This window comes from Eurosta solidaginis, chromosome X (genome assembly GCF_040869045.1).
Source record: "Eurosta solidaginis isolate ZX-2024a chromosome X, ASM4086904v1, whole genome shotgun sequence".
Taxonomy (NCBI): Eukaryota; Metazoa; Arthropoda; class Insecta; order Diptera; family Tephritidae; genus Eurosta; species Eurosta solidaginis.
Window position 1 is genome coordinate 200,192,150 of NC_090324.1, and position 16,380 is coordinate 200,208,529.

The window sequence follows — 16,380 nt, forward strand, 5'->3', positions numbered from 1 at the left end:
CAGAGCTCACAGAGTATATTAACTTTGATTGGATAACGGTTGGTTGTACAGGTATAAAGGAATCGAGATAGATATAGACTTCCATATATCAAAATCATCAGTATCGAAAAAAAATTCGATTGAGCCATGTCCGTCCGTCCGTCCGTCCGTCTGCCCGTTAACACGATTACTTGAGTAAATTTCGAGGTATCTTGATGAAATTTGGTGTGTAGGTTCCTGCGCACTCATCTCAGATCGCTATTTAAAATGAACGATATCGGACAATAACCACGCCCACTTTTTCGATATCGAAAATTTCGAAAAATCGAAAAAGTGCGATAATTCATTACCAAATACGGATTAAGCGATGAAACTTGGTAGGTGAGTTGAACTTATGGCGCAGAATAGAAATTAGTAAAATTTTGGACAATGGGAGTGGCACCGCCCACTTTTAAAAGAAGGTAATTTAGAAGTTTTGCAAGCTGTAATTTGGCAGTCGTTGAAGATATCATGATGAAATTTGGCAGGAACGTTACTCTTATTACTGTATGTCTGCTTAATAAAAATTAGCAAAATCGGAGAACGAGCACGCCCACTTTTTAAAAAAATTTTTTTTTAATTCAAATTTTAAAAGAAAAGTTAATATCTTTACAGTATATAAGTAAATTATGTCAACATTCAACTCCAGTAATGTTATGTTGCAACAAAATACAAAAATAAAAGAAAATTTCAAAATGGGCGTGGCTCCGCCCTTTTTCATTTAATTTGTCTAGGATAATTTTAATGCCATAAATCGAACAAAAATTTACCAATCCTTATGAAATTTGGTAGAGGCTTAGATTCTAGGACGATAACTGTTTTCTGTGAAAAAGGCCGAAATCGGTTGAAGCCACGTCCAGTTTTTATACACAGTCGACCGTCTGTCCTTCCGCTCGGCCGTTAACACGATAACTTGAGCAAAAATCGATATATCTTTACTAAACTCAGTTCACGTACTTATCTGAACTCACTTTGTATTGGTGTAAAAAATGGCCGAAATCCGACTATGAACACGCCCACTTTTTCGATATCGAAAATTACGAATAATGAAAAAAATGCCATAATTATATACCAAATACGAAAAAAGGGATGAAACATTGTAATTGTATTGGTATATTGACGCAAAATATAACTTTAGAAAAAAACTTCGTAAAATGGGTGTGACACCTACCATATTAAGTAGAAGAAAATGAAAAAGTTTTGCAAGGCGAAATCAAAAGCCCTTGGAATCTTGGAAGGAATACTGTTCTTGGTATTACATATTGACAAATGATGTTCTGGATTACCCTGGTCCACATTTTGGTCGATACCTCGAAAACGCCTTCACATATACAACTAAGGGCCACTCCCTTTTAAAACCCTCATTAATACCTTTAATTTGATACCCATATCGTACAAACACATTCTAGATTCACCCCTGGTCCACGCTTATGGCGATATCTCGAAAAGGCGTCCACCTATAGAACTAAGGCCCATGCCCTTTTAAAATACTCATTAACACCTTTCATTTGAAACCCATATTGTACAAACGCGTTCTAGAGTCACCCCTGGTCCACGTTTATGGCGATATCCCGAAAAGGCGTCCACCCATACAACTAAGGCCCACTCCCTTTTAAAACACTTATTAACACATTTCATTTGATACCCCTATTGTACAAACGCATTCTAGAGTCAACCCTGGTCCACTTTTATAACGATATTCCGAAAAGGCGTCCACCTATAGAACTAAGGCCCACTCCCTTTTAAAATACTCATTAACACCTTTCATTTGATACCCATATAGTACAAACAAATTCTATAGTCACCCCAGGTCCACCTTTATGGCGATATCTCGAAAAGGCGTCCACCTATAGAACTAAGGCCCACTCCCTTTTAAAATACTCATTAACACCTTTCATTTGATACTCATATCGTACAAACAAATTCTAGAGTCACCCCTGGTCCATCTTTATTGCGATATCTCGAAAAGGCGTCCATCTATAGAAATTAGGCCCACACCCTTTTAAAATACTCATTAATACCTTTCATTTGATACCCATATCGTACAAAATAAATTCTAGAGTCACCCCTGGTCCACCTTTATGGCGATATCTCGAGAAGGCGTCCACCTATAGAACTTAGGCCCACTCCCTTTTAAAATTATCATTAACACATTTCATTTGTTACCCATATCGTACAAACAAATTCTAGAGTCAGGCCTGGTCCACCTTTATGGCGACATCCCTAAATGGCGTCCATCTATAGAACTATGGCCCACTTGCTTTAAAATACTCTTTAATACCTTCCATTTGATACACATGTCATACAAACACATTCCAGGGTTACCCTAGGTTCTTTTTACAACATGGTGATTTTCCCTTACTTTGTCTCCACAGCTCTCAACTGAGTATGTAATGTTCGGTTACAGCCGAACTTAGCCTTCCTTACTTGTTCAGCCTAATTTCATAGCTGGCAAGGATACGCCTTTTATAATGCGATCCTGCCTATGATGCTACTGGCTGAATTTTCAGCCTAATGTCATAGCTGGCAAGGATTTTACTGGCTGATTACAGCCTAACCCTGTAAAAGAAGCAAACGATGTTTAACAATTTTTACGATAATTTACGGGCTTTATAATCGAACTGATGCAGGAGCACTAGATATGTCCAATTGGGAGCACTCAAGAATGACACCATTTAGCAATTTATGGGCTTTATAATCGATTTGATGCAGGAGCAGTGAATACGACCAATTTGGAGCACTCAAAAAATAACGCCATTTAGCAATTTTTATGATAATTTACGGGCTTTATAATCGAAATGATGCAGGAGCAGTGGATATGACCAGTAAAATTATTGATATTACCTTGGAAGGATCAAAACGGTGATAAGGTGGTATAAACGGTGATAAGGTGGTACAACAACAGGACTGGCAGCATGAGTATAAGTATGCATAATAAGTATAATCAGTTAAATTTTGAAATAGTTTTAACAATTTAAACATTAATTTTAAGCAGGAAAAATATTCGGGCAATCTAGCGGCTGCCTATCGACAAGCAAAAATTTAAATTTCTGCTGTAAAAACTTTTTTTACTAATTTTGAGTTATGTTCCCAGAAGAGGACATACAAAATCAAAATCAAATGTTTAGGTCGTTTTCATAAAACTCCTTAAATGTGAAAAATGTATTACCAAAATTGAAAATTTTTTAAGCCCAAAATGGCATAGAAAACAAAATGAAAAAAAGAGAAAATAGCATAGGAATTATTTTTTAATAATTAAACAAGAAAAAATAACATGTATTTAACTATTCATCATTTGAAAAAAAAAAAAATTTTTTTAGAAGATTTTGTAAGAAAAATTAGAAATGTCAAATTTGTTAAATTGGACATATTTTTCCTCAAGAACAAACATTTTTTAGAAATAAACCTTTTAAATAATAACTTTTATAATGCTAACTAAATAAGGAAAAAATAATAAAAGTAAAAAGGAATGCTTAATATAATAAACATAAAAAACAAAGAAATAAGCATAAATTAGCATTTTTCCACCACCCCAAAAAACAGGAATACATTTCTAATTTCTCTTTAATTTTCTCTTTCAATCATATCATCTCTTTAAAATGCCTTCGTGGACAAAAATTAACACCATAGCTGGTTACGAGGTAGGAAAAAGAAACTCTGAAACATCAGAGAATAGAATATTAAAATATAAACCACCAGCTGAACCAGAGCGAAAAATTAACCCAAACGTTTCAGATGTTTGGCTAGCAGTTTCAACCTGCGGAATCGTGCATTGATATAATATTTAAATTTAGCACCCTAAATCCCCTAAATTCAACACAATTTCGATAAGAACAGTAAATATTACAAATGAATCACTGCAAAATGCCTCAATCAATAGAAGAATTTATTAAGACAGCTTCATTAGCACTGTCTAAGTTCATGAATTTGCTAATTCACAGTAGTAGCTGTCAAAGTAGAAGACTTATACCATAAACCTTTGGCAACATAATGCTTAACTAAAAACCTTACGTAAGTGGAAATATGCAAAATACCTACAGTTACCACAAGATCGGAAACTTCAAAACCAGCCAGAATGAAGAAAATAAAAAGTCACAAAGAGAACCTTATAATAAATAAAGGGCTTAATAATTAAATTTGCAATTAGACATGTCACGCTCGCTTTCATCCAAAAGGATAGAAAAATTGTAGCGTAATACAAGCAACCAGATTGTTGAGGAAGTTATTGACTTAGGACAATATTCAACCAGGCTTAAAAATGCCGGCAATCTAGGACTTGTAAGAAAAAAGACAGTTGTCCCTTAGGAGACAAATTGGTCAAGAATAATGAATACTCGAGTAAGCATATTTAAAAATAAAATAGGTAACCAAGTTCTCAAAGATCTAATATTTGCATTAACTCCGGAGGTTGTGCATGTGACGGAAAATGATAAAATTAAAAAGATTCTTCATAAATATCATGTTGATCCCATCGGAAAGGCCACCCAGAAAATCGCATGACACAAAAGATCTAATAAAAATATTGCTGGAAAATATGAAAAATGGTATAAGAAAAGATATGAAAAATTTTTGCATCCACTGTACCCATTGGTTCAACCACTTATCGCTATATAACTACTTCTTGCTCTAGCAGCAACTGAATTTAGCCAATCTACTCTATATCATGCGCTCAAAGATCCCGCTTTTTAAAACAATGTCAATTTTCACCCAATGATGACTGTAACCATCATCTTATTCTATACGTTTTAATTTTAATAACAATGCAAAAGCTTTGTTTAATAGAAATAATCAAGGTAAGGAAAACTAAATCTCCTATATTTAGTCGATAGGATATATTAAATCATTTATCTTCATTATTTTTTTAAAAAATATAAATATAAATTAGACCTGTTTCGTCTAGGATAACCTCGCCTTTTAGAAAGGTCATAATTTTAGATAATAGGATCTTTTATACCTAGTTAGGCTAGATAGTAGATATATAGGGCCCTTTAGAATAGAAAAATAATATTATTAATGACCCGCGGAATAGAAATTATAAATAGGAAAAATAATTCTATTAATAACCCTGTAGAATAGAAAACTAATTTTATTAATGGCCTGCGGAATAGAAAGTATCAATAAGAAAAATAATTTTATTGATGACCTGCGGAATAGAAAGTATCAATAGGAAAAATAATTCTATAACCCTGCAGAATATAAAATACCGATAGGGAAATAATTTTATTAATAACCTGAAAAAAAAAAACAAAAAAAAAAAAGATATCAATAGGAAAAATTATTTTAGTAATACCCTTTAGAGTAGTAAATATCGATGAAAACAACAATTTTACATTAATTCCCTATAAGGAAGAAGAAATCTATGAAAATAATAATTTTACTCCTATACCCTATAAAGAAGAAAATACTAATAATAAAAATAATGATACTTTAATTCCATCTAGAATAGGAAACGAGGATAAGCAAAAATTTCTCAGTAACATAGAGAATAGCAATATCATAAATAATAGGAAAATAAAAATACACAAAAATAGACTTAAATTAGTAGAATAAGAAAATGTTCAACCTACAAACATTAAAATACAAAAGTAGAATTAATTTATAAAAAAATAGAATGCTCATGCATTCTCCAAATGCATAAGCATTCTAAAAAAAAGGGAGATGTAGTGTAAACAGCCAACAATTTAATCCCAAATATTTAAATCAGTCTAATATGCTAACCTGCTACAAAAATAGTCTAAATGTTCATCAACACATGAATATGCATTTGAGAATTAATGCTGACACAGCCTTTAAAGCAGGTGTGTACAACATATAACCAAACCAATTTGAATTCCAGCAAATTTGCATTCCAGCAAATTTGCAAGGTTTGCATTTCCCATAGAAGTCGCAGCTCAACACAGATGTGTAGGTACATATTTTGTGTCGAGTTGTATGTATGTATGTAAGTATGTATTATTAAGGTAGATATGCATGTAAGCATGTATGCTTAAATGTAAATAGGTATGTAAGAATATGTTTAGAATAATTTAATATAAATAATCTGAAATATTTGAATAAGGACACATTCATAAGTTCGAAATTCATTCATCAACGTCACAGTTCTTTTTATTACATTTGAACCTTTTATATTGGTCAGCCATAGGAACTTTTTAAATAATTTTTAAAATTTTCTTTGTTATCGGATGTTACCCTCTTATCGGATGTTAGCACCCCATCGGTGGATTTTCAAATCGAAAAGTATGCCAAATAATTGGCCACTAATTGATCATAATTGGTCAGTGGGTCCCACTAATTGGTCAGCCATAGACAATTTTTTATGGCCATTTAAAATTTTCCAAAGAAAAACAATTTTCCTGTCTAGACACCCTGTATACATAAATTCTCCAAAATAAATTATTCCAATTAATTGTTCTCTAATTGGTCATAATTGGCCATCAGGTTTCCTTAATTGGTCAGCCATAGGAACTTTTTAATTAATATTTAAAATTTTCTTTGTTATCGGATGTTATCCTGTTATCGGATGTTAGCACCCCATCGGTGAATTTTCAAATCGAAAAGTATGCCAAATAATTGATCACTAATTGGTCATAATTGGTCAGCGGGTCCCACTAATTGGTCAACTATATAGAATTTTTTATGACCATTTAAAATTTTCCAAGGGAAAAACCATTTTCCTTTCTAAACACCATGTATACATAAATTTTCCAAAAAAAAATATGCCAATTAATTGGTCAATAATTGGTCATAATTAGTCAGCAGGTTTTGTTAATTGGTCAGACATAGGAACTTTTTAATTAATTTTTAAAGTTTTTGTTGAAGCCAAAAGGCTTGCAATAGTTGGGAATCACTGGACATATCTCGATGCAGCCGTATGCTGCAAAACTACTCGTGCCGGGAAATGCACCGGTGAGAATTTGCGAAAGCAGTGAGAACAAATTGATGTACGACTTGAGAAGACAGTCTTTGGCTATCCACCAACCGCTGCGCTTCCAGTCGTCATCAACATTACAAGGTACTTTTTCTTCCTTTCATTATTTTACTTTTTACCCTTATTTAATTATTGTATATATTTGCATAAATTCACATATATCCTTCTATATATGTAATTTACCTCTTATTCTTATGCAAATAAACAATCCTTGAATTATATTCTAATTCATTGTTTTTTCTTTCTTTGTGGTTCGCTGCTTGATCAACTTGTCCAACTCGTGAGTTCGTACCGGCGCTTTCATTCGTCGCTATCCCCCCCCAAACATTTGGTCCTCTGGAGCCTACGAACTCAACAAGCAACGAACAATTCGCTAAAGCATCTCTACATCTTTTCAGCCTTAGAGAGAGAAGAATAACCGAAACGAAGAAGGAAACAAAATTAACCAACAACTCATCGAGAAAATTGGAACAAAAAGGTGCGTGTAAAATAAAATATTTTGTTGAGCTATTTTATTAAGAATTTAGAGTGCATATAAATAAATATAATTTTGGTTGTTTTTATTAAATTAAATTAATTGAGGTGGAGTGAAATTTATCATTTGTAAAGAGTAAAAAAAGTGATAAAAGCAACAAGTGTACAAATAGATTTACTTCGTGACATATGTACAAATATCGAGTGATAAATACGATTGCTTTCATACATTAGACGGGCCGGCATTTGTTTTATTTGATTCCGAAGCACCTTTCTATGTGCAAATAGATTGTGATAGATAATTTAAATAAACTTAATTTCTGCCGTAATAGGTCAATACGATAGTATTTATCCGGTATATAATTATCGTGAGTTAAGAACCTATTTGTACAAAGCGCCTACATCCTTGAAAAATTAATAACAAGAATTTTCGTCATTTAGTGTTCGGAAAGTTTGTGGGTCATTAGTCAAGCGTCTCAGCTTGCGAACCTTACCGGTGGCAACCACCGAAATGTGCGAGTTGTACGTCAGCTCGTCTAATGACCCATACGTGCAGTTCTCGTTTGCTGCTATGGTTGTCGCGGAGATCGGGTTGAAAACCCCTGTCCGCCACCTCAGCCAAACGACGCGAGACAAATTCGTTGACCTACTATTAGCCGATCTGAACTTTCATACCTCGTCCGCGGTAGCCGTAATCTTCGGCGGCGATGTACATAATAAAATAATGCGTACCGAGAGCATAGCGTATTCGGGTATCCTACTGCCCAGAACTCAATATTCGGTTGGGTCCTTTCTGGCCCATGTGTCCTTTAAGACACATCTACCCCCTACTGGGTACCGTTTACAAATTTACGAAGGCGCCTCCTTACTGAGGACTAGATGTAAGAATATACTATAACATATTGAATTCCTAAAACATACGTAGTTATACACATATATAAATAAAAGCTCAAGAATTTATTTCCTTTACACGCATGTTTGAATTTATAGAGTTAAGCATTATATTGTAAATTGAGAGCTACTACATTTAGAACGAATCTTGTACATACATAGATTACCAACGTTTATCTCCAAGTCATTTGCAATTCCTCAGTATTGCAAGGCTGGCGGCAATGTTGAAGCCAAAAGGCTTGCAATAGTTGGGAATCACTGGACATTTCTCGATGCAGCCGTATGCTGCAAAACTACTCGTGCCGGGAAATGCACCGGTGAGAATTTGCGAAAGCAGTGAGAACAAATTGATGTACGGCTGGAGAAGACAGTATTTGGCTATCCACCAACCGCTGCGCTTCCAGTCGTCATCAACATTACAAGGTACTTTTTCTTCCTTTCATTATTTTACTTTTTACCCTTATTTAATTATTGTATATATTTGCATAAATTCATATATATCCTTCTATATATGTAATTTACCTCTTATTCTTATGCAAATAAACAATCCTTGAATTATATTCTAATTCATTGTTTTTTCTTTCTTTGTGGTTCGCTGCTTGATCAACTTGTCCAACTCGTGAGTTCGTACCGGCGCTTTCTTTCGTCGCTATCCCCCCCAAACATTTGGTCCTCCGGAGCCTACGGTAACCTTTGGGTTCAATTGCGCGCCTTACTTAGCAATTAGGACGCTTCACCAAATGGCGCAGGATAACCAAGATTTTCATCCATTAGCAACTCAAATCCTTCGAAAGTCTATGTATGTAGACGATGTACTAGCAGGCTTTCATGACGTATCTACAGCGCTGAGAGCAGGAAATGAGCTAATTGAAATACTAGGTAGTGCAGGTTTGTCTCTAAGAAAGTGGTCGTCAAATTCAAGGGAAACTTTGGTAGATCTTCCCCGAGACCATTTATTAGATAAAGATTTCTTAGAATTAGAGGAAACTAGCACTACAAAAGCTTTAGGTATACGATGGAATGCTAAGTCAGATCAGTTTTTCTTCCAAGTTCATACCCCTCCTATGAAAGACAACTATACCAAGCGTGAAGCGCTCTCGATCATAGCAAAGTTTTTGATCCATCCGGTTGGCTAGCACCAGTAGTAGTATTAGCAAAGATAGTCATGCAGCAAATTTGGTCAGATGGTACCTTGTGGGATCAGCCTTTAAAGCTTCAAACTCTTTCCCAATGGAAAAACTTTTTGAAAAACTATATATATGTCGAGGAGATACAAATTCCACGATGGGTGGAATACAACGAACAATCGCCCTTCCAAATTCATGCCTTTTGCGACGCCTCGGAAAAGGCATACGCGGGGGTGATATACTTGAGAGTGGAAACCGCAAAAATCACTTCTTCTCACCTTTTATTTGCAAAAACCAAAGTTGCACCAATCAAAACGATTTCTCTACCTCGTTTGAAGCTATGTGGTGATCTTCTCATCGCCGAAATGCTTCAAACTCTCCTCAGCGAACTTCCATTTAAACCGGAAAATATCCTCTGTTGGACAGATTCAACTATCGTGCTAGCGTGGCTTAAAAAGCGACCTAGCTCTTGGACCACCTTTGTCGCTAATCGAGTGGCAAAGATACAGGAACTAGTCGAGGTTGATCATTGGAATCATGTGGACTCAAAGGAGAATCCTGCAGATCTTGGTAGCAGAGGAGCCTACCCCGTGGACTTGCGAGAAAATCAGCAATGGTGGCACGGCCCTCCGTTGCTGATAAAGGATGCGGGGCAATGGCCATCGTACTATCCTGGAACCGAGGACTTAACCCTCGAAGCGAGGGGAGTGAAGGCGCACACTTTAGTCGTATCCAAATATGAGGACCTTCTCGCAAGGTTTTCTTCGTTTCCGCGAGCACTTCGGGTGCTTTCTTACGTCATGAGATTTTACCATCGGACTTGTACACACACGCGTCGGTTCCATTTGTATCCATCTCTTATCATCTCGGGAGAGGAAATCTCAAAAACGCGTAGACGGCTAATTATTCTTGCTCAGATGAATTGTTTCCCAGAAGAGCATCGCAATCTAACTTCCAAAATTCCTATTAACTTGAAAAGTAAAATTTTGACCTTGAATCCATTTTTTGACAGCCAGTGTGTAATACGAGTCAACGGCCGGTTAGCAAACTCGCCGACCATACCCTACAACGAAAAACATCCAATTCTACTTCCGTACAACTGTTCGTTTTCCAAATTGCTAGTTTACTTTCTACATTGCATTTCCCTTCACGGAGGCAATCAACTGACACTACGGTTACTTCGTCAGCAGTATTGGATTCCGCAAGCCAAAAATCTAATCAGGACTACGATTCATCATTGCAAACCTTGCGTTCTGCATAGACAACGAGACCAAAGTCAAATCATGGCTGCTCTTCCAGAGGAAAGGACAACTCTCTCCAGACCGTTCGAAAACACTGGGGTCGATTTTGCGGGTCCAATCGACATTAAGACGTATTCCGGACGATCGTGTAAAGTGACCAAAGGATATGTGTGCATTTTCATTTGCTTTTCTACAAAAGCAATTCATTTGGAAGCGGCCAGTGATCTCTCCACAAAAGCCTTTCTCCGGGTCTTTTCTAGGTTCACTTCCCGCAGAAGTTGTCCAAAAAATATCTTTTCGAATAATGGGACAAACTTCGTTGGCGCGTCAACCAGCCTTAAAAGGGATTTTAAGCAATTTTTAATCTCATCTCAGGAATCCTTGTGTAACCTCTATAGTCATCAAGAGGTGTCGTGGCACTTTATACCGGCGGGCGCTCCTCACATGGGTGGGCTATGGGAAGCTGGGGTTAAAAGTTTTAAATTCCATTTCCGAAGAGTCGCTGCGTCTCAGAAATTCACATGCGAAGAGTTCCAAACTCTGTTATGTCGCATAGAAGCTTGCCTTAACTCTCGATCACTATCGCCAAATTCCACTGAAGCATCGGACTCTGCCGCCTTAACACCTGGTCATTTTCTCACGGGAGGTCCCATCCTCTCGCCCGCAGAACCATCCATTGAAGCCAATCCCACATCGCTAATTAATCGGTGGCAGAAGTTAAAAGCTTTGAGCCAACAGCATGCCCTTCGATGGAAGGAGGAATACTTGAAAGAACTCCACAAACGTTATAAGTGGAAGTTCCCCAAGAGAGATATCGCGATTGATGATTTAGTAGTTGTACGTCACGAAAATATACCACCCAATGAATGGCGCTTGGGCCGGATTACTAAGGTCTACCAAGGCACCGATCAAAGAATTCGCGTCGCCGACATTCGCACCCAAAAGGGAATGATAACGCGCCACATCGGGAAGTTAGAAGTCTTACCCAATTAACTTTTATGTATATTCTATTTCTCTCACTTTAGCATCATGGAATTGGCACGTTTAAATGAATCGACAACCTTCACGGCACGCGCCTCATCGCCCCCAGCGCCAACTGCACCGAAAAAGCCATCCAACCCCCATCAAAATCGGACGGCCGATTCAAATGCAGAGTTTGCCACCGCGCGCATCCACTGCGGTACTGTAAGAAGTTTCTGCAAGCGAACCATGAACGTCGTTTAAGAGTCGTACTATTGCACCGCTACTGTTCGCGCTGTCTAGCACACTCACATGGGGCCAAAAATTGCCAAAGTAGTGGAACGTGCCAGTACTGCCATGACACTCACCACACGCTCTTACACTCCAAAACTCCTCTATACCTCCAAAACGAGGTGCCTCAGCTTCTGACGCAACTCTCGGGAACCGTCACTGTATTGCCAACCGTCGCGGTATACTCACATGTGGGGCAGCGGAGGGTTTTGACCCGAGGCCTGCTCGATCCGTGCTCGCAGACGAGTAAAGTTTGTGGGTCATTAGTCAAGCGTCTCAGCTTGCGAACCTTACCGGTGGCAACCACCGAAATGTGCGAGTTGCACGTCAGCTCGTCTAATGACCCATACGTGAAGTTCTCGTTTGCTGCTAGGGTCGTCGCGGAGATCGGGTTGAAAACCCCTGTCCGCCACCTCAGCCAAACGACGCGAGACAAATTCGTTAACCTACTATTAGCCGATCCGAACTTTCATACCTCGTCCGCGGTAGCCGTAATCTTCGGCGGCGATGTACATAATAAAATAATGCGTACCGAGAGCATAGCGTATTCTGGGTATCCTACTGCCCAGAACTCAATATTCGGTTGGGTCCTTTCTGGGCCATGTGCCCTTTAAGACACATCTACCCCCTACTGGGTACCGTTTACAAATTTACGAAGGCGCCTCCTTACTGAGGACTAGATGTAAGAATATACTATAACATATTGAATTCCTAAAACATACGTAGTTATACACATATATAAATAAAAGCTCAACAATTTATTTCCTTTACACGCATGTTTGAATTTATAGAGTTAAGCATTATATTGTAAATTGAGAGCTACTACATTTAGAACGAATCTTGTACATACATAGATTACCAACGTTTATCTCCAAGTCATTTGCAATTCCTCAGTATTGCAAGGCTGGCGGCAATGTTGAAGCCAAAAGGCTTGCAATAGTTGGGAATCACTGGACATTTCTCGATGCAGCCGTATGCTGCAAAACTACTCGTGCCGGGAAATGCACCGGTGAGAATTTGCGAAAGCAGTGAGAACAAATTGATGTACGACTTGAGAAGACAGTCTTTGGCTATCCACCAACCGCTGCGCTTCCAGTCGTCATCAACATTACAAGGTACTTTTTCTTCCTTTCATTATTTTACTTTTTACCCTTATTTAATTATTGTATATATTTGCATAAATTCATATATATCCTTCTATATATGTAATTTACCTCTTATTCTTATGCAAATAAACAATCCTTGAATTATATTCTAATTCATTGTTTTTTCTTTCTTTGTGGTTCGCTGCTTGATCAACTTGTCCAACTCGTGAGTTCGTACCGGCGCTTTCTTTCGTCGCTATCCCCCCCAAACAGTTTTCTTTGTTATCGGATGTTAATCTGTTATCGGATCTTAGCACCCCACCGGTGGATTTTCAAATCAAAAAGTATGCCAAATAATTGGTCACTAATTGATCATAATTGTTCAGTGGGTCCCAATAATTGATCAGCCACAGAAAATTTTTTATGGCCATTTAAAGTTTTCCAAGCAAAAACAATTTTCCTGTCTAGACACCCTGTATACATAAATTTTCCAAAAAAATTATGCCAATTAATTGGTCGCTAATTGGTCAGCAGGTTTCCTTAATTGGTAAGCCATGGGAACCTTTTAATTAATTTTTAAAGTTTTCTTTGTTATCGTATGTTAACCTGTTATCGGATGTTAGCACCCCATCGGTGGATTTTCAAATCGAAAAGTATGCCAAATAATTGATCACTAATTGGTCATAATTGGTCAGTGGGTCCCACTAATTGGTCAGCCGTAGACAATTTTTTATGGCCATTTAAAATTTTCCAAGGAAAAACAATTTTCCTGTCTAGACACCCTGTATACATAAATTTTCCAAAAAAATTATTCCAATTAATTGTTCACTAATTGCTCATAATTGGACAGCAGGTTTCCTTAATTGGTCAGCCATAGGAACTTTTTAATTAATTTTTAAAGTGTTTTTTTTATCGGATGTTATCGTGTTATTGGATGTTAGCACACCATCGGTGGATTTTCAAATCGAAAAGTATGCCAAATAATTGGTCATAATTGGTCAGCGGGTCCCACTAATTGGTCAACTATAGACAATTTTTAATGGCCATTTAAAGTTTTCCAAGGGAGAAATCATTTTCCTGTCTAAACACCCTGTATACATAAATTTTCAAAAAAAATTATGCCAATTAATTGGTCACTAATTGGTCAGCAGGTTTCGTTAATTGGTCAGCCATAGGGACTTTTTAAGTAATTTTTAAAGTTTTCTTTGTTATCGGATGTAACTCTGTTATCGGATGTTAGCACCCCATCGGTGGATTTTGAAATCGAAAAGTATGCCAAATAATTTGTCAGTAATTGGTCATAATTGGTCAGCGGGTCCGACTAATTGGTCAGCCATAGAAAATTGTTTATGGCCATTTAAAGTTTTCCAAGGGAAACACTATTTTCCTGTCCAAACACCCTGTATACATAAATTTTCCAAAAAAGATAAGTATGCCAATTAATTGGTCACTAATTGGTCAGCAGGTTTTCTTAATTGGTCAGCCATAGCAAATTTTTAATGGCTATTTAAAGTTTCCAAAAGGAAAAATAATTTTCCTGTCTAAACACCCTGTATACATAAATTTTCCAAACAAAATTGTGCCAATTAATTGGTCACTAATTGGCCATAATTGGTCAGCAAGTTGCGTTAATTGGTCAGCCATAGGAAGTTTTTAATTAATTTTTAAAATTTTCTTTGTTATCGGGTTATCGGATGTTACTTTGTTATCGGATGTTAGCACCCATCGGCGGATTTCCAAATCGAAAAGTATGCCAAATAATTGCGTACTAATTGGTCATAGATGGTCAGTGGGTCCCCCTAATTGGTCAGCCATAGAAAATTTTTTATGGCCATTTAAAATTTTCCAAGGGAAAAATATTTTTCCTGTCTAGACACCATGTATACATAAATTTTCCAATACAAATTATGCATTATTATACAATAAAGAAAGTGCGGTTAGCTTTTTCAACAATTTTTTCCGGTTGCACTAAAAACTTGGCTATTCCATAATGCTTTCTTAATAATTATTTTTATCTTACGTGGCATCACAGTCGAAAAATGCGCACAGAAGGCGTAAAGCTTAAATACAACATTGCTTACATTTGCAAAAAAGACGCAATAGCAGAGATAATACGACTCCCGTCTAAATGGATTCGTTCGGAGGTTCGAATCCGTCTATTTTAGTTATTTATTTATTTTTTTTTTCAGTTAATACTTTTAACATATTTTTTAATTAATAATATATTATTATACTTCCAAATTAAATATAACAAACATATGTTATAGACGTATACAACACAAACCTGATTACAGCACCAAATTAAATACCTTTAGCTTAATCTCAAAAATAAACAATCATATGTAGACATTAAGCAAGAACAAGTATTGTTAAAAATGTTACAAAATCACTTAACAATAAAAAAAGCAGCTAAACAGAGAATGCAATATGAAATACTGTTTAATTTGGTTAGAGAATTGACGTTCCACAAATTGATCATCCATAGAAGATTTTTTATTAAGGTTTAAACTTGATCGAGGTACCAAGTTCTTTTCCAGACACTCTGTATAGTTACATGTTTGAAAAAATATATATGCCAAATAGTAAGTCACCATTGGTTATGATTTTTCAGTTGCTTTGATTAATTAGAAACACTTCCATAAATTTTTTATATTTTTCGTTATCGGCTACATTTATACGAAAACAACAAAACCGTTTTCAATATGACAAATTATTATAACAATTCATTATTACAGACCAATAAAACCAACATAACATTATATTTTATATTTGTTAAAAGTTTGGTGAGACATGGAGTAACTTTAATTAAGTTTTAATAGCTGTCAGCTTTAACCCATACGTTTTTGCAGAGTATTTTCTTACTGGGAATTTGAGCTTATACGAATGTTGGCATGTAAATAGATGCAATCCAGTGTTGCCGTTCTCAAGTTACCCAAAAAAAAAAAAAATTTTAATTCCCCAAAATATCAAAATTTCGTCAAATAAATATTTTTGTTGCTTAGTGATACGCAAAATAAGTTAACTTCGAATTTGTGACGACTGTAAATTGCTTTGAAGCTGTAAAATAAATTGAAGCTAATTTTATTTTGACTATAGCGATTGTATCGTAAGCGCGAAATTATGGGTTTCTATTTTTTTAAGTGAATACCTCGCAAGTGATAGTGTAAAATTTCGGGAAATAAGAAGTTTATTTTATTTTTTGGTTTTTTTGTGATTTCATGTCATCACAATTATATCGTATTTATGAATTTCAAAGTGTTCCTACTCATAAAATTTTGGACACATGTCTTTACTTTCCAATGAAAATTGGGTGGGTATGATACTAAATATAATTGAACGATATTTTACACCCATTTTCTGCTCTT